The sequence below is a fragment of the Melospiza georgiana genome, chromosome 1 (genome assembly GCF_028018845.1).
Source record: "Melospiza georgiana isolate bMelGeo1 chromosome 1, bMelGeo1.pri, whole genome shotgun sequence".
In the NCBI taxonomy this organism is placed as follows: domain Eukaryota; kingdom Metazoa; phylum Chordata; class Aves; order Passeriformes; family Passerellidae; genus Melospiza; species Melospiza georgiana.
In genome coordinates, this window is record NC_080430.1 from 88,907,605 (window position 1) to 88,931,074 (window position 23,470).

At 40.5% G+C, this 23,470-nt stretch overlaps 1 protein-coding gene across 1 annotated transcript in view; it reads right to left on the reverse strand.

Moving 5' to 3' along the window:
* GALNT1 (polypeptide N-acetylgalactosaminyltransferase 1) overlaps window positions 1–14,963 on the reverse strand; it is an 87,057-nt gene extending 72,094 nt beyond the window's left edge. Inside the window, exon 1 of the mRNA XM_058022422.1 lies at window positions 14,895–14,963. The gene's annotated coding sequence lies outside the window, so the exon portion shown is untranslated. The remainder of the gene's footprint in view (window positions 1–14,894) is intronic.
* Between the last annotated feature and the right edge of the window lie 8,507 nt (window positions 14,964–23,470).

Sequence of the window (23,470 nt, forward strand, 5' to 3'; positions counted from 1 at the left end):
ATCAACTAACTTTTCTGTATAGGTTACGAAATTTACTGTGCTATTTAAAGACTCAAATTCAACTCATCACAAGTAACTAAACTAGAGAAAGCAGTGCCAGCTAAAACAGCATTTCTAAAACCTTCCTCTGCAACTGAAAACCTCCAGCTTGCAAATTCCTCCCTGTGAGGCTCCCACCAAAGAAGACCATCCAGTTGTCAAAATAACTGAGCTGGGTTTACATGATGATAGATGAAAATTTAGCTTCAAAATACTTTGATATAAGAATCAATTTATAAGTAGTAGTTCAAGTGCTTCATCAGCTTTGAAAGAAAAGCAAATGCTGAGAATGGATGTTTGCTTTGCAAGCTGAAGTGTTCTACAGACCAAGAATGCTCAAACCACTGATTTGTCAGCATTGCTCTTACATTTCTAGCAAAAAGTGTTGCAAACTTCCAGAAAGCAAGCTCTAAATAAACTCTAAATAAAAATATGATGACTTAAATACGATCCTTTCAGCAAAAGCCTTATCAGCCTTCCATATTAATGGAAAAATTACATGCAGAATGGAAAATTAAATTTGATTTTCCAAACCATAATGACATTCCGCTAATTCATCAAGAATGAATATAGCAAAAAGATCTGTACAAGACTTACAGTTCAATGTTATCTTCAGCACATGAATGTAAAAGAAAATTACAAGTATTCAAAGAACATGCACATCTAACTTCTTATGCATGGTCCACAGTTTGGAATATCATGTAACTTTTTGACAAAGGGACATCATGTCTTATCCGAATACAGACACTGTCTTTCCCACCTCCCCAACAATTATTCCAGCGTACCCCAGGACTATACTGGTGTACCCCATGCTGTAAATGAAAGCAGAGAATGTGATGATTCTATATTTTACTGGGGCATATAAACCCATCCCAGATCTTGCAAAGATCCCACTGCTATTTTCCTGGAAACTAAATCCTATGTCAAGAATAAATTTTGCCCTTTTCAGAGTCCAGAGGGACAGGAAGGAAGAAAGTCAAACTGATGTTTTTCCTGTGTGAAATTGGCTGAACAGGCAAACCATGCTAGTCAGAACTTTTATCTGTCAATAGGCAAATTGTTCCCAATCAACACTTCCACATTCCCTTCATAGTTCTGGATTTGCCATCTCTTTTACTAATTACCTTGCTAAACCTTTGTAACGCCACTATTTGACAGAAGAAGTAGTGAAATATTATTTAGCCATTGAAACTTTTTGTTATCTTCTAGAGGAACACATTTCATTCTCTCTTGCCAACTTTTCTGTTCCCTTTTCCTACAGGTTTTATGTTGCCCAGTACCTGTTTGACTTTATTTTGAGCTCCTGATGAACCTGCCAAAGCCTCTGATACCTACACAATGCAAACTACTTTTACCTGCTAAAAGGTGCTTGGAAGCATCACTCTTGCCATCCAATCCCAATTCTCCTCAATCTCGAATATTTGCTCTTTGGGGCAATCTGCTTCTGCAATCGTTCTCCACAAAGCAATGTCTCATGATCAGATTTATTTTTTTTTTAAAGCAGGAGGCCTAGCCTCTAACTACTTATGAGGTACACACTTACTGCTATAATTCCAAGCTGAGGAGCCAACAGTGCACTTTTTCAGTATTGTGACTCAGTGATTTACTTATAATGCTTTGAAAAGCATGTCAGTGACCCCTGAACATCACGAGAATGGCAGGAAATTTGAGTGTAGCAGGATGTTTTACATTACATGCAATTTGGAATTTTTTTGCTAACATGCAGAGTGATCCCTGTCAGAAAGACCAAGATAAACATACAATTCAGATACCATTACTAAGAGATTAAAAAATAGATACAATGCACCTTAAGACAACCTATACTTTTTCTTAGGATTTAGCAATTTCAAGGCTTGATATAACCAACTCTTTTCATGATTACACTGGTTTGTGCCAAGAAAGTTATTATTTATTACATGTACAAAAAGCAGATAATACAGGTAAAAACTGGAATGAAAGTATAGGTAACAGCAATATTAAAAATCTGTCCATTCTTACACTAACATTTCACTTTAGTAATGGTCAAGTCTTTAAAATCATATCAGCTACTAGCATTCATTCAGAAAAGTCAAGAATATTGTTTATTAGAGCAAGGTATATAGGGTATTGTTTATAAGAGTAAGGTACCCAGTTTGATTTTAGTGCAGGAAATATTAGCACAAGGACAGTGAATTATGATTCTTTCCTTCCTTTTCCTCATGCAATTCAGAAAGCAAATAACCTGGGTTATCACTCTCCTTAATTACATCAGCTTACACACTTTATATGTATGAACAATACATTAATCTTCTCATCTAGTCTGCTCTCCCGTGCTCCTCTTTGGTTTTCCAAAAGAGGAACAGGAGATGTCATACTGACTTAAATACTCACTTTATCAGTTAATTGTCTCTTCTACAAGCAGCTTTCAACTATTCCCATTAAGAATAAAAGATACAAAAATAAGTCTTTCTATAAATTCAGACCAAACAGTTCCTAAGCAAACTGTGGAAATTTTGTTTCAGGGAGAAGAAACATGATCAGCCATCCATTAACGTAAGTAAGTAGACCAGTTTAACTTTTACCACTATGCTGTTCTAATAAACTGCCCTATAGCAGCATCTGGAAACTTTTTTTATAATTTAAAAGGACCAGCTGCAGTACCAGCCACAGCACACTGGGAAAAAAAAAAAAAAAAAAAAGACTGACAGAATGTTGACGCTTAGAAATAAATTGTGGTCTATCTGCAAACAGATCTTGTTAGAACAATTTATCCTGCCTTGTGGACAGCAGAACTTTTGGGTTTGTCTCCCACAGACAACAATAACCTCAGCACCTTGCTGCTGCTGCCTCTTACAAGCTCTCCTTTATTCCTCCACCTCCAAAATGTCCATTCCCCTCACAATTCTAAGACATCTTCCTTATGCCTCTTAATTACCAAATCATCAATGGGTATCAGATGCTAGGGTTTGTTCCAAGGTTCAGGTATCCCATCTGGCCAGTCAAAAGCAAGGCTCACTGCTGAATTGGCAGGCTAGAAAACAACAGGTAAATGTTGAGTTGCCTTTTTTTCAATTTTTTCCAAAATTGTGTCAATTTAATATTTTGGGGGTTTTTGCCTATCAGGTATTACTACAAGCAATCTCCAAATTGGAGCAGGAGGGTGGTGGGGGCACAGGGTAACAATGAGGGAGGGCTGAGGGTGAACAGAGCAGGAGATGAAACTGTCTTGAAAAGGGAACTCTTCCTCTCCAGCCAAAATTATTTTTGTTGCCTGACTGGGTCAATCTTCAAGTAAAAACACTATTAACTTTCACAAAAAGGAGTACCACATGTCAATGTCACCACACTTGACATAGGATCAGAAACCAGGCAGACAAACTGTGGGCAGGGAACAGAATCCCAGCCAGAGGTGGTACACCCAGGGAAATGCCCCTCCCATCACTTCAGTCTGGACATTTGATCCATACATATGCAGTCAAAGCCAGAAGTTTTCAAGTTTTGTGTATTTACTTTTTGTGTAGTAAAGTTTTGTCCTTAACTTTCCTCTCTCTTGAAAGAGCAATACAAAAAAAATTATTTATACATCTTAAGCTTTCTTTTTGAAGCTGAACAGAAAACAGTATTTCCTCCATAAACCTTCATTTACAGTGGACACAAAGATTTTCAGACATATACACAGTTTTAACACAGAAGTGTTTTAAAATTTCCCTAGTCTACACACAGTTGACTTCATAAGCTTGGAGGCTTTTCATTTATGTTCCTCCATAAACATTCAAGCTTTTACGATTTTTTTTTGGCTTCTTACTCATCCATCTGAAACAAATCCCTTCTGGAAAAGGAAGATAATTCTTCAACAAGTATGCATAAGACTGGCTAAACTTCTCCAGTTCCAGCCACCACCAAAAGAGCTAAACTCCTTTCCTCAAAACCTAAGACTTGGATATGGAAATCTTCAACACAGTGTTTGTCAGTTGGGCCATTGTGATGATTTCCTCTTCAATAAGCCTGACCATAACTCGACTTCAATCTACTTCAAATACACCAGTCTTCACTTTGCTCTTAAAGCCTCGTCTCACTTCCCTAGCATATCCCAATTTTACCTTTTATGTAACAGTTTAATAAATTGTTAAAACATAAAGAAACTCATTAAGCTATTCAAACTACATTGAAATATCTTTAGTAAATTAAATTATGTCGTTAATAACTCACATGTGAAGGAAAATAAAAGACCTTACATCTTTTCTGGATACTCTCCAAGCACCAGTACAGTAAAATGAACATTCTCAGTTAGCTGACTTTGAGGTAATTTCCTTTTTTTTTTTAAATTTAAATTCTTGAGTTACACTAAAAGCGATGATTTTCTGGAAAACACTGAGCTTCACTTTGAGACAGCCAGATCTCTAAGAAATGTGAAACCATGTATCAAAACCCCCAAATTACTCTATTATTTTGACTTCCTTTGGATTCATTTCTCCACTCTCGTTCTTGAATCATTACCACGTTCTTCTGAATAAAATTAATGATTCACCCAACCACTCATCACATACCCAGAGAAATGGAAGAAATGGAGAAATCACAAATCATGAAAACCTAAGGTGGTGTGCTACAACAGTAATTGATATAAGCTGTTTTAAACTAACATTTAGCCAGCATTTTACAAGTGACAGATAAAGAAGCAAACAGTCTCTTAGAAGAATGAGAAATTCCTCTTGGGTTTGCTCCCCAGAAATATCCCACACAGCTCATCCCTGCCGACGGAAGCGGTAGTGAATCACAGCAGTAAAAAATGGTTTGGCTGTAAGAAAATTGGTTTCAAATATTTTTACAGCCACAGAGTTGAAAATGCAGCTATGAAGATTGCAAGGTCAAACATTTGATTTGGAATAAGTGCCTGATGTGCGTGGTATTTGACTCTTCTGCACAGAAGTGGTCATAAAGGAGGTTTGCTCACCTTAAAAATCATTCCATAGTGGATTCTTTGATTAAAAATGCTCGTGATCCAAACTAGCACATTAGTGCAAACTACTGACCACAACTCACTGCTATCCAACTCTACTGCAAATAACATGAGGTATATATAAAAAAACCAAATAAAAGGCATTGTTTTATTGGCAGAAAGCAAGATGTTTTATGAAGTTTTCCATACAGAGGAAAATGTGGTTAAAAAAGGAGTCCTTAGATGCCTCTCAAATATACATAACACATGCAAAATATAGAGAAACCATTGTTTCAAGTTCTTAGAAGCTCCTACTGTGTTTGGGAAAGAACAATTTGGAGGGAAGAATGAACAGTCATAATAGTCTAAAACTGCATAAGAAAGCTTTGATATGATCCAAAGCAAGAAAATTACATATTGTTGTACTTTCATGAATCAGATCCCAGCTGAGATTGGGTCAATTGGTTTCTTGCACACAGCAGATTTCAAGCATTAACTGCCTGCAGAAGAGTGATTAGTTTTTCTGGACATGGAAAGACAGAATAAAAGATATGATTTGACAGCGCTGCAAGATCCAAAAGCAACTAAAAGAAAGAAACATGAGGAGGAAAGGAAAGAAGATAAATAATGTCTAGTAACAAGGGGGTTGGTTTAATGGTTTTTATAGGGTTTCTTTTTTTAAAGATTTAACAAATTCAATACACAAGATTACTTTGTTTCCTGCGGGCATTGGTTACCATGATTTTTTTTAATTAACTACTGCAGGTATAAAGATTTTATGATTTAGAACTGCAGCACAAAATTAGATACAGAATCTGGCAAGTATATTTTGCTAGAGAAAAAAGTTTTGTGCTGAGTCTGCATACATAATGTATTAATTACTTTAAAATGTTTTATCCAGCTCAGGTTGCTCACTAGACTCCTTGAATTCTTTGTGCTTTCTAAACACTCTTTTTCATTTGATGACATGACACTATAGCAGAATAATGTGAATAATATTATGAAATAACATTTGAATATGTAATAGCAAAAAAAAAAAGGCTGTACCACATGCCTTTCAATTATCCAAGTTCAGATTTTCTTCCATCTTGCTCTGATATACCACATTTAAATATCTTCCAACTGCACTCCTGCAAGAGTTGATGGATTGCTTAATATTTTCTGCAGGATTCTGTTAGTGTCACTGGGCAGCAATGGTACCAATGCTTTTCTCTTCTTTAACATTTTGTACAACAACAAAGTTAAAATACAAGCAATATTTTAACTACCAACACACAACTTTAGACTTGATAAAATATTAATGCAGCTTCCAGCAATTCAATGAATCTATTCACAGCCAAACATCAAATACAAATTTCAGAGCACACAAAAACCTATAATGAAGAGAATTTTTTTCTAAAGCTATACTAAGAACAATTTTAAGCCCTCATAACATCAGTTGTTTTGAAGGCTAGATTATCAGCCATTTACTTCTGGAACTCTGTATAGATCAACATCATCCTTAAGGGCAGCTTAGGCTACACAATTTCAAATTATTTTATTCCAGTGTCCATAAAACCTGTGATATCATACATAAAACCAATTTGATGCTCAAAATAACCCAAAAAACAACCAACTAAAACATTTTTGATGAGTATGCAATCTAACACAGCAGCAGCTGCCCCACTCTGTTCTGTTCTATCAGGGAACTTGACAAAGAATGAAGAATTCCTGATCATCCCTGAGGTCACATGGCTCTCCCTGCTCACTTCAGTGCCCAATTAAACTACAGCAGAAGCTGCAGGAAAGGAACCACTGAGCAGCTTGGAGTTGTTTTCTCACAGCTATCTCAGACCACATTTCCAAAAGGTTGCCTGGCTGCTCTTCTAAGAGGACAGCTAATTAGATTGAAGCTAAGTCTGAAGCAAATGTATGTTTAACTTACTGGACTGTCCTATCTGTAACTCTGCTTGAACACACACAGCACTAGAGCAAGGAACAAGTCCCAGTAAGAATCTAAAGGCCTTTTAAAGACTCTAAGAAGGTACAGAGTGTATTTTTGACCTGTATTAGGGCTCATGGAGGTGGTACTGTGCTCTTCTACTTCCTAAAGTTATTGAACAACTTTGTATTTTTCATGCCATTTCTGAGACTTTCAGTTCACAAAAATAAGCCTCAAAATCAAATATTTAGAAACATCAGCCTGAAGAAGTTCTTCAACTATATAACCATTCTTTGCAGACAGAGGGCCTTAAGGGATGACTTTTTTCTTGAAATATGTATTTCAAATAAATCAAAGCACCTCTGCTGCACCTTAGGAAGCTTAATATTTGTTGTATGATGTGTACACATCCACACTATCTTCAGAATTTGAAAACAAAACAAGTTTACTAAACTATTACTAATTTAAGTACCCAGCTTTCTAAAACTTCTGATCAGCAAGCCCTGAAGAAAAAATTGGAAGAGTATATTGGAAAAGGGGTGAACAAAGCTACAGACTGCTAGCAGGGGTGGGGGTTTTCTTTGCTATTCTAAGTAGAGCTGTTATTCAAGTATCTCTTTGAGACTGCTCTGGTGTGCCCTCTTCAACCATTTTTGGTTGAAGATATTGGTTGAAGATATCAGATAAAGATAGCAGATATTTGATTCATTCACATGACACTACAGACTGCAGCCTTTAAAACCACAAAGTCATCTAAAAAAACAAGTTATGTGAAAATGCATACTTAATTTCTTAATGGCAAACTCACAAACTGGACATTCAAATTAATATTCCAATCAGGACAAACAGAAATAATTCCTAACAGAAGTATTGTCTGGAAACAGTAGTTAAAGCTGGAGTTTGCACCTAAAATTAGGTTTCAGCTTCTCTGTTTGAAAAGTGTATCAATCCCAATTACCCTAAGTATGTAATGAACTGAAAATTAAATAAATCCATTAGTTTAATTTTAACCTAAATGAGTCCTTAAAGATACTTTAAAAGTGCTCCATCAGTGAATGTTCTCAATTGAATGTATTTAAGGCAGAAACATAATGAACAGGATATGCACATAAGAGCCTGGGCTGCTCTTAATGCTAAATTATTCATAGTGGTAATCAAACTGATGAATGTCACTGAGTGAAAAGACAACTCTGATCAATCGTAATTTTTTGCCCACAACTAATAAGCTTTTGGGCCATCAGAAGATTTGGAAGCCTATTGCACATGGAGCTTGTTTACTCTGTTTTTTAAAAAATTAACACCTAGCAAAGTTAAGAACTGAGCTCATGAAACGACATCTACTTGTTACCCACTTTGGGTTGGGGTGAGAGGCAGCTTTATGCTTGATCTTAGTCCTTGCTCACCCTGGCCATGGTTGTTAAACTCATTTTTGAATGCTGTTGTGGAGACATCTGCTCAAGGGAGGGGATTGTGCTGCTCTTGGGCAGCCTCACCTTGATCACTGTGTTTAGTTTTGGGCACCACAATACAAGAAAGACATAGAACTATTAGAGAATGTCCAAAGGAGGACAACAAAGATGGTGAAGGAAGGGAAGCTGAATGAGAAGCAGCTGAAGTCACTTGGTCTGTTCAGCCTGGAGGAGACTGAGGGGAGATCCCATCATGGCTACAAATTCCTCATGGGGGGAAGAGGAGGGGCAGGCACTGATCTCTTCTCTGCGGTGACAGTGACAGAACCTGAGGGAGTGGCCTGAAGCTGTGTCTGGGAAAGTCTGGGTTGGACAAGAGGAAAACATTCTTCACACAGAGAGTGATCAGGCACTGGAAGGGCCTGGGCTCCTCAGAGGAGAGGTCAACCAGCCTGACAAGGTTCTGGAAGTGTTTGGACAAGGTGTGACTCCTGGGGACAATCCTGTGCAGGGACAGGAGTCAGACTCAAAGACCTTTGTGGGTCCTTTCCAACTCCGCATATTCTATAATTCAGATCAATACTAAATATCTCTTTGTCTTTATAGACATACATGGTCATTTGATCAATTTTTCATTCTGTTTTTTAGTCAGCTTCACCATTCAGGTATCTAATAAGAATTTTCAAATCTCTCTATATATACTGACAATTGATTCCAACCTGTTACCAGTATTTCCATCTTCCCCTGGTTTGTTTCTCACGGACATCTGAAAAACAAATAAAAAACACCAAAACAAACCAAACAAACAAATCCTTTGAAAAAAAATGAGGAAAAAAAAAAGGGCAAACTCAAAAGCCCAATCCCAAAATTTGTTTCCTTCTCCCTGGAAGAATCACCTTCTCTTTAATTGTCAGCATAATTCTGGTTCTCATTCACAATTTACACTAAAGCACTGCTAGCATACTGAGAGCAGGTTTAAAAACCATGAAAAAGAGATAAGATAACAATAACCTGTGGCTATGGAAAAGTAAACAGATTGGGATTCAAGTTCTTCAGGTTCTGTTGGCCTTTGTCATGTGGCGCCTGTAAAACCAGACCAGTATTCCTGCCTCCTGTCAAACTACTTATTGAGAGATATGTACGTGCTCTGTTATTTTCATCATTCCTGTGGCTGACAGGAAGCACCAGCTGAAATTCTGGAGTCCATTCTAATGCACTGTAAAAATAAAAAGTCAAAGAACATGACATACCCTCTCCCTTGCCTGTAACAAGTTTTCACAAGCAACTTAAATGTTGAATATTATTCTGACTCAACTGTTCCATATAACCAGGATGACAAATTCTGTCGTATGACCCCATCTACACATCAAGAACCCTGTTACAGGAAGATATATTGGAACTCAACATGAAAATAGTACTGCATTCCATTACAAAGAAATATTTGCACAAAAAATACTAAGAGTTTACCTACAGTAAGAAATCTCATTAAAAAAATATATAATTCCTAGAGATTCTATCACTTGCACAGTTTAACCAATATTAGTACTAGTGAAAAGTAAAATTTTCCAAAAAATTTACAATATTACACTGGCTTGCAATTTACAGGACAAAGTCTTATAAAGCAAGATAAGAATTAAGGAACACAAGAGCAGTTCACACATTCTGCCTCCAAAGGATGCTAAAGTTCTTTCAGCTAGACAGCAAAACACTGAACTGGATTATCTGTTGGATAAATTTTCTAAAAGAGTAAAGTTTCTAAAAGTTGATACCAGCATGGCACAAGAAAAAAAAAAGTATGAAAACACTTCCCTCCTTAAATAAGAGGTGAATTTCACAGCAGCTTTACATGAGCCAGTCCCAGAGTCTGAATGTCCACAGCAAGCTGCTGCTGCTTTACACTGTTTTTCTCTAGTAGTACCTCCTCACAGGAGAACAAACACAAATGTCTTGAGGACCATCAGATTACACAGAACAGCAACACAACACAAGCAGTGCTCAATTTCCTACCTGTATATTTCTCTTAAATGGTAGTCTGACAATAGAGCTGAAACTATCAATGAGAGTTGCTGTGGTCACTAAACACTGATTCCAATGAGAGAAGGCCCCATTACAAAGCTCTTACTCTCGAGGGTAACTTTTTAATTCCAAAGAAATGAAACTGACCACTCTAATGCCAAAACGAAATACTTTATGAAAAAAAAAAACTGTTTTGAAGTATCTTCATAGTCAATTTCCATACCACAGTTTATCACTTAAAGAGAGGAGAACGGAAAAAAAAAATCAAAACAAAAACATGTTGCGGTAGAGTTTTTCAATAATTGAAAATAAAACTCTGGATCACAAAAACAAGGTTGGCAAATGGTATCAAAAGCCAGCTTAGGAAGACTAACTTGCCAAGGGTACCTTTTCTGAACTAATCAAGTCTCCAAGCACATTTGCTTTCAGTGACAACTGAGGTTATGAGCTAAACACATCTTTTCCATGCTGACTGTTCAGTTCCATTGGTCAAAGACAGGAGGAATCAAAATTGCTTCTCCTGTACTACAAACTTGCATACTACAAACCTGCACTCAGTAAGATGCATAGTGAAGGGCTTTAGAATTCAAGCTAATTCTCTTTTGTGGGTAATAAAAAGACCTTAATGTGAACCCAATGGTAAGAATGCCTCCATGAGTTGGGAATTCCTACAACAGCCCATGTATGAGATAATTTATGCAGTGCTCAAAGTCACAAGCTTCCAATTTAGCCGAAAGTAAATGCCCCTAAAGAACCTTCATATTTCATACTGCAAAACTGTATTTAAGTAATCAAAAAGTGAATAATAGAGCAGTTAGCCAGCTCTTTAATACATTAGCTAAAAGTATATCAATTCCATTGATTTTTACAATGGGCTGATTTCACATAATGGATTAAGCTCTCTAGAAAGACTGTAAAGGGGAAAAAATGCTTTGCCAGAATTAGCGGAAGATGGTATCAAAGTGCTTTTATGACAAGCATGCAGTTAAAACATTTTATTTGGGGATGCTAAATTTAGAGTACTTCTGTCAGGAATAGACCTGGTGCTAACAGTTGAGTAAAAGCCATGATTTCAACATTGCAGATATATTTTCAATATTTCTGTCATATTCTCTTTCAAGTATTTTATTCCTAGCTAAGAAACAGGAAGTTTGAACTAGGAATATGTAATCAAACTTGCAACACAACAAAAGGTTAACAGCAGGATGCCTCAAGGATCCATAAAGCTAGCAACATTTAAAGGCACTAATTAATGAGCTGAAAAAGAAAGCAGAAAAGTTAACAGCTATATAGGTTGGTCAAGTACATAAGTCCAAAAATGTAACCAGCTGGAAGCTAATCAACCATGATGTACAGGTAATGCACTGGCAGATAAAAGTCAATGTTAATAAATGCAGAAGAAGTGTCACTGAAAGTTAAATAATTACTAGTATGGTCAGCAACCTTCTAAATTAAGAAGGCCTAGTACAAACAAGAGGATTACAAGCATCCCTGTGGAACTCAGGGAAGATCTCTGCTCAATATGAGTACATCACTGCTGATAATTAAAAGTATCAAGATTCAAAAGCAGCAGTGGCAAGCACTAGCTCAACTGCCTTCATATAAAACTACTGCTTCATTCTTAATGATGACCTGAAAAAGGCTGCTGCAGCATTAGACTAGGTAGAGAATTAGAAATCCAACAGAAAGGTTAAGAAGACAAAGAATGAAAAAACATAGTTATAAGAAGACTAAATGTAAACAGAAGGGAAATAATTTACACCTCAAAAATTAAGATGCTGCTCAGTGAAAGCAGGAAGTACACAGTCCAGAGATACTCATTTTTTATACAATGCATAATTGAATATTCACTTCTGTCTAGTGCATCTTTATAATAAAGAATCTGTCACTATTCAAAGGAGGACAGAAAAAATTGACTAGGATGAAGAACATCCCATGTAATGATCCAAGCCTACCTCTATTAAGTATGTACAAGACATATACTACGAGAGAAGTATTCAACATTTACCTTCTTTAACACTTCTTGTATCTGTCATGAGTCATTCAACCACACGAACCCCAGATAAACTCCAGTGTCACAATTTCAATACTAAATTCAGCATGTTGACCCTTCAAAGAGGGTGGGGGGCACCAAAACCACCTCCTTCCAAACAAACTTTAAAAATCAAAGAGCAACACAGAAAAGCAAATTATGCACTATAACTTGGCCTGAAGGAGAGCAAAACATGCTTCCAGATTTTGGTTATAATTCAAGACAGATAAAAGAACTCCAAAATTCTTAATGGGGTGATTGGTTAAGTATGAAACAGCACCATTTTAAATAGCACTACTACAATTATTAAAAGGTATTTTAATGTACCTTACACACCAAAAAAATCAATTTATTTGAATTTGTGAGTGATTTATTTTCTTTATAAGCAGTGACAGCTCCTGATACAGCTCAGCTTAAGTCTAGAGATGGCCCCTGCACTTCCATGAGAAGACATCTCAAGACTCAGGCTGGGGAAGACTGCAGAGCCAAAGACCATACCATTTTGGTCCTGTGAATCAAACTTTTGTGCTATGTGGACAGTCTGACACCATATGCCCTAAAATAAAAAAAAAAAAAAACAACCCAAAACCTACTAGAAATATAAAATCTGTCAAAAATCTCTTGTCTCTTGAACAAAACATGATGCAAATTACATTCAAAGGATTTAAATATTTGGGAGTACTTTATTTTTAGATGCGTGTCTCTGAAGCTACTTTTTGTCCTCTGACCGAAGACAAAGATTACACTCCTTTTGTGAAAGAATAAAGAAAAAATATTTTAAAAGTTCACAGCTAACATATGGGTTATCACATATGCAACAATGAAAGGACAGCAGAATACTATTTTCCTAAAGCAGCAATACAGTATTGAAATTTATTCTAAATTACCTCCATTCTTTTTCTGTACAGCTTATTCCTGAACTCATTCAAACAAATTCACTTTGAGATGAAGAGTGGGGAGGAATAAATCTTCGTATAAAAGTGAAACAGTACCACCTCACCACTAGACTAAGAAATGACTGTCACATGGTGTTTTCAAAGCATTTTCATGACTTACATTAGTGTCTTTGAATTGCCCTATTCCTATAAGAACAAGGTACATGAGGAATAAGGTATACTCATTCATGTAGCTTACAATTCTGAGCAGAGAGACATCATCCAGTAATAGTCCATGTGCTGTCCTTGCCACCTTGATCTGAAGGGTGACTCGTGTGTGGTGTCCTTGCCAGGTAATGTTTGTATCATTTTTCTGAGGATGACCATGCTGCCACAATTTCCCTACTGACAATAACAATCTCAGGTTTACATTCTTGTTTCACAAGTAAGCCTGAGAAAATGCAGCAAACAAATTCAAAGTGCTAGCAATACCACTTTAAAAAAGGCCAGCATCACAGGAGAACACAGACACAATTCCAAGTCACAGAAAATGATGAAGCTGGCACTAGAAAGTCAAGTGCTATCTTCAAGGTAAGTAATTCTTCGTATTTACAAGAAAAACTAGTTCTGTGGTGCTCCAAGTGCTCAGGGTAGCATGATCTTCAATGTCTTTGCAAAGGAATGAAGTGGAGAGCAGCAAGCTATAATAATACATGGTTAGTTACATAGTTTTGGTTTGCACAGCTGTTGGCTATGTTCATTTACAGTTCACGTAGTGCCAACATCATTTATATAAACCGAGGAGGCTGTTAGGCTGTTTTACTCCTGTTCATCGCCATAAAAGTTATTTCTCTCAGCAGCTGCTGCACAAAAATCAGTTTCTATTTCAGTATCTCAGGCTCTAAGTTCACGAAGTGGCAGGTTCCAGAATCTACTAAAAACAAGCGGGACCTAAAGAAACTTGCCCATGCTTAATAGTATAAGAGGGGGGCGGAGGTAGAGGGGGCAGAAGACACGCACTTCTGCTTTCCTAGAGTGGAAGGAGGTAGTAACCCTCTGCTAACACGGCCAAAGTCACATGAAAACCAAGTTCCATTAGGCAACCAATTAGAAGGAGAGCTTTGCCGAGCCTCTTCAGCTTTATGAATTAAAATGCAACAAAATAAGGCTGATCCAGAGCCCAGCACATAAGAGAAACTCTAAAATATTGGTCACATGTTACATAATAACCATCAACTGAACGAACTTGATGCGACAGCGGTGAAGAAGAGGTAGAGCCGACGACGGTGCCCTGGTACTCCCCCTGCACACACACACACACGCACAAACAGCCACGCTGCCGGAGGCTGCTGACACACGGCAGCTCCGACCCCTGGCAGCAGCAACAGGACGTCCCCAGCCCCACGACCCTCTCCGCGGCAAGAGCACCGAGCCGAGCCGCCGGAAGGCAGCCGCAGGCGGTGTGTGCCCGTCCCCGGCGCCGGCTGCCTCCGAGCGGGCACCGCGGCGGGGTCACCCCGCTCGGAGGAAGCGGCGGCCGGCCGAGGCGGCGGCTCTCCCGCGGGCGGCCGGAGAGGGAAGAAGCCCGGCGCTGCTGAACTTGGAGCTTCCCTTCCCCCGAGACCCAGCGCGGCCGGGAGTGGGGCGGGGGGAAGCGGAACCCGAGGCGCCCGGAGCCCACACTCACCTCGGCCCTCCTCTCCGTCGCTGCGGGGCGGACGTCGGGGCGAGGCGAGGGGCGCCGCCAGCCCCGCCGCTGCCGCCCCGGTCACCGGGCGCCCGAGCACAAGAGTCCCGCAGGGTAAATCCTCCGGGCGGGGACGGGCGCACACGCCGCTCGTGGGGGCGGCCGCTGCCTCGCACCAAGTTGAGGCGCGGCCGCCGCTGCCGCTGCACTGCCGGGCTGCCGGCGGCCGCCGCTACGGCCCCGGGGAGCGGGCGCCTCCGCTCGCCGCCTCGCTCCGCGGCCGGGGAAGCGGCGCTGCACCGCCGCCGCCTCGGCCCCCCTCTTCCTGCGGCTGCCGGGAGCCGCGCTCCGGGCGCAGCAGCGCGGTCACACGGAGCCCCGCGGAGGAGCCGCCGCCTCCCTGGGCGCCTCGGAGCCCGCAGCTGCAGCCCCCCGGCGGCGCCCGCTCCGCATGCCCCGCGCCCCGCCGCTCCCGCTGCTGCCGCCGGCGGCGGCGCCCCCGCCCGCTCTCCCGCGCACCACCGCTGCCGCCCGAGCCCCGCTCAGCGCCGCGTCTCCATCGCCGGCGGCAGCGGCGGCGGCGGCGCGGAGAGGCGGGATCAGGGAAGGGGCGGCGACCGCCCCGCGCGGCCCCGCTCCGCCCCGCCGCTGCCCCGGATGTGCGGGGGTCGCCGCGGCGGGGATGTCGCTACCCGGGGCGGGGGTCGCTGTCGCGGGCGTGCGGGGGCCCGGCGCGGGCGGGAACCGCCGCCCGGCCCGGTGCGGCAAAGCCGGCGGGCTCCGGTGCCCCCGGTGCCAGCCTGCCCCGGGCGAAGGCGGCTGCCGGCTCTGGCGGGCTCCAGTACAACACGCACCGACCCGGGGCTCCCGGCCGAGGGGGCCGAGCGGCGCTTCGAGCGCGGCCCTGCGGGCTGCGGGTGCGTGGCTGCCAGCCGGGTGGCGGCTCTCCGGGGCCTGCAGGCTTTGTACCGGGGAGCAGGTGTGGTGTTTCCCTGTGTCATCCTGCTGCCCGGGCACCTGCTGCACCCGCGCTGAATGTGTGCTTTTAAAGCAGCTCTGGTCGGCGGGGATGAGCGGGAACCGCGTGGCACCGGCTCGTCTTTGCTACGCCTTGTGCTGAGGTCAGCAGCAGCTCCCAGCTCCTTGCTGGGCCACGGCTTTGGCATAGTTTGTGTGCCGCCAACGTGGTGCCCCAGCAGCGATGTTGGGGCGAATAGCTGAAACAAATGTTGCACTGGATCATTAGGCTGCAATAAGCCACTTCTTAGCAGTGGCCCCTGGGCAAGGAAACATCAAAATGTTACCTACGTGCCCTAAGACTACGTTTGTTCTAAGGTTATTCCATACAACTAGAAACAACTTCACACACACAGAACAAGATATATTCTGCCACCTAAATTCTGTGAAGTGTTTTATCTTCTCCCTAATCTTAATTTCAGCTTTTTAAAGTTTATAGATCAAAGTTTGTATGCTCCCTTTAGAAAGTCTAACTCACAAAGTTTTAGTGAAGAAAACGCTGGGTTTCCTTGACGAGTGAATCTTAAGTCTCTGAAATGATATATAACTTTAAAGAGGTATTTATTTACAGAATCCAAAAATCATGCTGTGTTCATTATAAACATTTTTAACAAGTTTCTTGGCAGAAACCCTATATTCAAAATAGAACTCAAACAGAGAAAGGGGGGAAAAAAGTGTGCAGACAAAGTTAGGGGAATGCTGAACACATCATACTGATGCCTCATCATTTTTAGGGGGATATTGCTGGTGCGTCCATTTATTTATCTCTTTAAAGACCTTTAAGTTAGGTCACTGTCTGGTTCTAGCCCTTTATCCACAACACATTTGAAGTTGTGGTGTTTTCATTTTATTTAACCCTAAGAGTTAATTTTTATTGTGGTACTTGCTCTTGCTGCCCTCCAAAGTAACTTAGACCTTTTTAAAGGCACTTAGGTTTTCCAGCCATTCATTTGGGATGCTTTTTCTTCAGACAAAACCAGCGAGTTCAGAATCCTCATGTACCCACAGATCTGTTGAGGATGAGCATTTAATTTGTGAAGCAGCATACAGGAGTATGTTTCTCCATATATTTTGATGTATATTTTGAAGCTATTTCAGGCCCAGCCTCTTAAAGCAGTACACTGCAGGCAGCAGCACGGTTGTTGCATTTGAACTCCATCTGCCTCTTCTCCCCTTGCTGGGCAAGAGTCAAAAGTGCAGGATGGATTCCTGAGAAGACCAGGGTGCATTGAGAATTTGACTAAAAGAGGATTTGACTAATATTGACTGAAACAGTTTGAATATTAAAAAAAAAAAAAAAAAAACCAAAAACATTTTGGAAAATGCCTGAAGGTGTAGTCAGGTGACAGAGTAAACATTCCTGTGAAAATACCAAGGTAGCCAGTGCATAAACAGTAGGACAAGGAGGCATTCTTTGCCCAGTGGAGGGCTCTCACATGTGTTCACCTTCCCTGAGCTGAATGGTATTCCTTGTGTGCTTAAACAACTTAAATGTTTGAGCTTTGCTGCATTGCTCAGCTGATACATCCAGCAGGGAGTGTGTGCACTGACAGGCAGCTTCCCTGTGAGAGGCAATGCACACAGGAGCTGTCGAGCTGCCTTCATTTAGCATTTATAGCCTGGGCACTAAATATGCGTGTACTTATACACAGACAGATAATACAAGAAGTGTCAGGCTTTCCTGTCAAAAAAAAAGTGTTAAATTCACACTATTTTTTTTTATGATCTATTGTATGCAAGCAGATTAACACTTGTTCTGTTATGATTGATGGTGCCATAGGATGTATCCCAAGTAGAATGGTGGAATGCCTTTATGACACCTCAATTAATTATTCTATTGCGTTGCTGCCAAGTCCAGGAAACTCACTTAGCAAAAATGCTATTAATTTCATGAAAAGAAAAAGTCAATGTGAGATGTCTAGATACAGCCAGAGACACTTTAAGAAGTGACATGAATTCACTAAACTCTGTAAATAAAAAGATGTAATTTTGAAGTGAACATTTAAAAATATAGTCTATAATTTAAGGGATATCTTTATTGCAGTTGTATTTAGAGAATTATACTGAGATTCAGGTTTATGGATTGTGGAGCACTACTGAGTCAACTTTGTAAAATTACTATTGGAGGGATCTTTTACAACATGCATATCTTTAGGTCATGAGAATGAATAAATACTTTTAAAAAATCTTTGTGATGGTTTGTAATTATAGTCAATGCTAGCCTTTTGATTTCATAAGACTCTCAAATTCCTTTAACATACATACTGCAGAATTGCCTGGAGGGAAGCAAGAAAAAGCTTTAAGTATTTTTTCTTACTTTGGTTACATGTTTGCCCAAGCTGTGGCACTCCTTTCATGCGCCCAGAACCCCACAAAACACCAGGTAAGGAAAAGAGCAGAGGAGAGGAGCCCCTCCCTGTCCCATGTAATTTGTACTACACCAGGCACTAATGAGTACAGTTCCCTGCACTGCTCTCCATCCTGTCTGCAGCCCACCTACAGCTGCAGGGGGGTGAATTGACCATGACAAATGCCAAAGCTGCCAGATGAGGAGCTGAAGTGCAGGCTACCTACAAGGTAAAGGGAAGCATCAGTGACCAGATTCCACAGGCAAGGCACATGTAACTATAATACACATCAGCAGCATGACTTAGTGTCCTGAGGACAACAGCCAGCAGTAGCCTTGCCAAAGGATCCTCACAGAACTGGGATTAAAATACTCCCTAGCTGAAGGAGGTTACAGTGCCAGGGTTTGGCAGGTTGCTGCATCTGAGGCTGCATCCCATTTGAACTGAATGCAAACAGGCAGTGCCTTAGTGGAGGTCATTTTGCACTCATTCAGTATTTAGATGGTGCTTAGAAACCTTAGAAGTAAAATGCATACTTATGTGCCAGATACAGTCTGCTTTTTCAAAAGGAAGAAATATGTAAATAGTGTCTTCACATCAAATTTGGGAAGTGTTTGTCTCAGCAGAGCTAATTACCAATGAGGATATTGACATTTATTGTTGAGGTTGTTACAAAGGTTGTCATAAACTAACTTCATTATAGCAAAAGTTGAACTGTATTTGCATTATTTCTACTGCATTGTCTTTGCTTTACAAGCTGTCTGAAATAGCTTTTCTTGGAAGGTCTCCAACAAAGCATTCTCTTTGGGGCCACTAACTGCAAATAAGATTAAAGTTTAATATGTCTGGTAATCGGTTTTCTTTTAAAGAGTGCAATCTGATTTCTTATGGTCAGTTGGGATCCCGCACATCCTCATCTGCTCTGTTTTTCAACTTGCTGCTTTCAATAACCCAAAAAAGGGCAATTTGCCAACAGATGTCCTTTCACCACTTTTCCTGAAATGGAGCACCATCTGAGAGGCAGTCATACACGGCTTCTACTCCAGAATCCCAGGCTCCTGTCTTCTAAATGGAGCCTTTTTTTCTTTTTTTTTTCTTTTTTTTTTTCCCTTGAGCCTGAGCAAGAACAAAGTGCTTTATGCCCTCCATTTGTTCCCATGAAATGCAGTGAATAAAGGTGGGTAAATCTCCTCTGCTCAAAATCAAACAACAGGAGGAGGTAATATCTAAACTCCTCACTCAGACCATTGATTTGCTCCAAAAGAACTGTGACTATACTGAGTGGATTTTCCTTGATATCAATTAAAACATCCTTTGGGGCAAATGGCAAAAAGAAAGAGAGAGCACCACAAAAACTTGTCAGTCTTTCATGAACCCAGTCCTACCTCCCAGCTGGAGCTGATCTCACTCGACTTTGAAGAATGGAAGGAGGGAGCAGCTGGGATCTGTGCTGACACCCAGAGGGAGGGTAAGAACACTGTCTCACCTCCCAAGGTGAGGAGTACAATGATCCCAGCACTCTCACTTCCCATGAATGCACAGCCCTTGTCTGCTTTGATCCTTTGCTGGGAAGGACTAGAGAGAGAACAAGTCTCCTTCACAGAATTCCTTCCCCTCTATTGGACTGGAACTAGCATACTGTCCTGTAAGTGAGAAAATTCAGGACAGAAAAACAGCGAGACTGGACCTGCAAAACTGGACTGAGTAAGCCTAGCCCTAAAGATATCATGTGGGATTGACAACCTAATAATTATTAAATCATTTGGTGCCATGTGCAAGCTGCATAGCAGCCACAAGGCACTCCTGACATCTATGTGGCAATATTTTACCACGGTAAAGAGTCAGGAGTTGCAGGAGACCATGGATCATTAAAGAAAGCTTTTGATAAAAGGGCATGGCATTTTTAAAAATATTTCTAAAACTCATCCTGACTGATACTGTACCTTTCCTATTGGGCCTACTGGAGGAATACACCAGAGGATGATATCGTCAGACTGTTAGTTCCTCACTGGGAGATAGTTTCTCACGCCCCAGTCCTTAATTTTTTTTTTTTTTTACTCTCCTATTGAACAAGTTGCCCAAAGAGGTTGCAGAGTCTTCCTAACTGGAGATATTCAAGAACCATCTGGACAAAATCCCACACTGTCCTCTAGAATGACCCTGCTTGAGCAGGGGGGTTAAACCAGATGACTCACTGTGATCTCTTCCAAAAAACCCATTCTGTGATGAAAATGAGCTTTAAGGTAAGATAACAGCAGAGCATATCAGTATATTCATCAGTTTGGTTGTCAGAGGTCCAAGAGGATTTAAACCAAGTTTGCCAAAGTAGGAGGTTGCTTCTAGGTATAAACAATTCAAAGAATGTAAATACCAGTTTTCAAAACATTATTAAAAGGTTTTGGCAGGTATGAAAGTGTTTCCATTTCCATCTACATTAAACCTGGAACATATTCACCACTCTTACACAGCCTGTTGTTATTCCATATGTGGTAAGTTGTTTTGATACTTATTTTTAAGTTCTGTAACAGGAAAGAAAGGTGAGTCTTGTTTTTCTAGCACATTTCTGTCACAGCAATGTTTCAATATATTACAAAACACTTGATCCACAGCTACAAAATGTGGATGTTCAAAAGACAAAAAAAACCAACAACCTATTAGGTTTCATTCAAATACACATGCGACCAAAAGGACTGAAGATTTATCACAAACAGCTTCAGCCTATACAAAGTGGTCCCATTCTGGAAGAAATATGAATGTGCTTTCTCCTAAGAAAAATAGAGGTAGCCTGAGGGCAACATAAAGGTATAGTAAACTTCTAAAAGATGAAGCCTCTATTTTATTTTTTACCACAATAACTTTATGTTATGGATAAACAAAGACAAGATATAATTTTATGCAGCCATTTGAAAGTTCATAAGCCTGGCTAAAGCTTTTCAGGAGCAGCCTTTAAAAACAACAGTAAAGCTAGCAACAAGTAAGTTTGCCTGATATACTGTCTCATCTAGAGGATAGTAAGGTCTGTCTAACACCACGATTCTCCCTGCAGATGGGATCGCAGTGTTCCTATTTCAGCAGGATGTTTTTGTCATTGACTTAAAAACAATAAGCGATTAAAGTGAGAGCAGACACTAAATGTTTTCACATAAAAGCCTGTCACAGATTTCTCACCCAAATGCTTCCATCTATCCTTCACTATTTACCATTGCTGTTCACACAGTGGGTCAGCAGTATAATATTTTTGCCAAAAGTGAAACAAGACAATTTTGTAGGGAATGCTTGAGGCCACTTGGAACCTGATTGCTTGAAGGAGAAGGTAGCCTCTGAAAAGGGACTGTTAAAGCAGCACCTGAGGCTTCAACTTTGTACCTTGATGGCTCCTTTAATAAACAGGCTCTGTTTATCACCTACAGAAGAGCAAAGGAGAGGAAATGGGCTTCCCACAGACAGGTCTGCAAGGCGAAGTTACCGTCTGCTTCACACATCATAGATTAAGCAGAATAAAAAGGCTGAATTCATCAGTGTAGAGATACACTGCATCATTAAACTATGCCTTCAGTGACAACTGAATAGTCCATTTGCCCTCAGCAGCTTTCTAGTGAAGGCAATGATTGGAACTTAATAAACAGTTGTGTTAGAAAAACACTATTTGTTATATATATGGCTTGTTAAACACAAACAGTAGAAGAAAGCAGGAACATTGTTTGGTGGTTTTTTTTGTTACAAGCACCAGAAGAAATTACTGGCAGATAAAGGAACTGGACTGATGTGATAAAAATACACTACTTACCACTCAATTTTCAGGTAGAATAAGCCTTTAAGAAGTATTTGGTAAGTCTTCACTTAGTCTGGTATTCCTAAAGTGTGCATTAAGTAGCATTCCAACATGTTATTTTCAGTAAAGTGCTCCACCCCTAATCTAGATTCCAGTTTGATGTCTCAACTGGGTTTTTAAAATGATTAATACCCGCAGCAATTCAATAATTTCATTACATTTATAATTTACCTAAATGGCATTGCAAGTGAGCTACACCAGCACCAATGGATGGTTTGGGACAGACCAAAGGTGTGTCTAACTTTGTATCATCTCTGACATCTCCCAAAATGAGTACCCTGGAAAAGATTAAGAAGGCCACTACAAACACATGGCGACACCTCCCCAGTTTCCAGCTGAACTTGTGTTTCCTTCCTCTTTTCAACACAAAGGTGACTTGATGTTCACTTGTTTTCTACAACTTGTAGGAGTCTGCAGAGGCAATAACCCTGAAGACAATCCTTAGTTAGGTCTCTCCTGAAGTACATGCCTAATTGAAATGTACTAACAATATGCAATTGCTACAGGTGAGCTTTGTAGACAAGCAAGCTGCTGGCAAAAGCAAAAGGCAAACATCAGCTCCATGTGTTAATTCAGTTTCTCCATTTGTGATCATTCCTAGAACATGGGAATTCACACACCTTCCCTAGGGGTTTGATTTCTGGAAATAGTGGATGATATCAATGTGGAACAAATAATTTATCCAAAGTATAAAGATGTTTTTCTGTATAACCAAGAAATAACCCATCACTCAGATTTCCCTGTTATCAATTTTCAAGAATTAGGAAGATGTCTAATTTTTACTGTTTCATTCTTCTTATTAAATCCTCCTACCCCACAATATCAAGGTATATACAAGTATAAAATATTTGGCTCAGGATATGTTTAAGTGATAAGGGCATTCTAACATGCTTCCTTCTGTCCTGTTGTGTAGCAATGATCTTTGATCTTAGTACATTCACTGCCTCCCTTCCAGGCTTGCACTGATTTTAGACAAGGTGGATGAAAATCCCTCCACCTGGAGCTATTTTAATGCTTACTGCCCAATTCTTAAATCCCATACAGGAACAGAGTGCACTGTGGCTGAGCACAAGCCCAGAATGGAGGGATTAGAGAAAAAAAAATCCAGCACCTCAAGGCAGTACTTGGCAGCTGCTGCTTCAGCCTTAGAGCTACAGCAGCTGCCACAGCCAAAACAGCAGTGCTTGGCACAGACAAAATAAGGGAGGTTTGCCTGATGTGCTTCTTCCCTTGTGGAAGAAAGGAAGGCAGGCAAAAACCTTGTGGCTTGCCTTCATTTTTTTAACTCATCCTTTACATGATGCAAACAGTTCTACCGGGAGACTAAACTTGTGCATCCAAGAAAAGGCTATGTTTTCATCCCTATCACACAATACAGC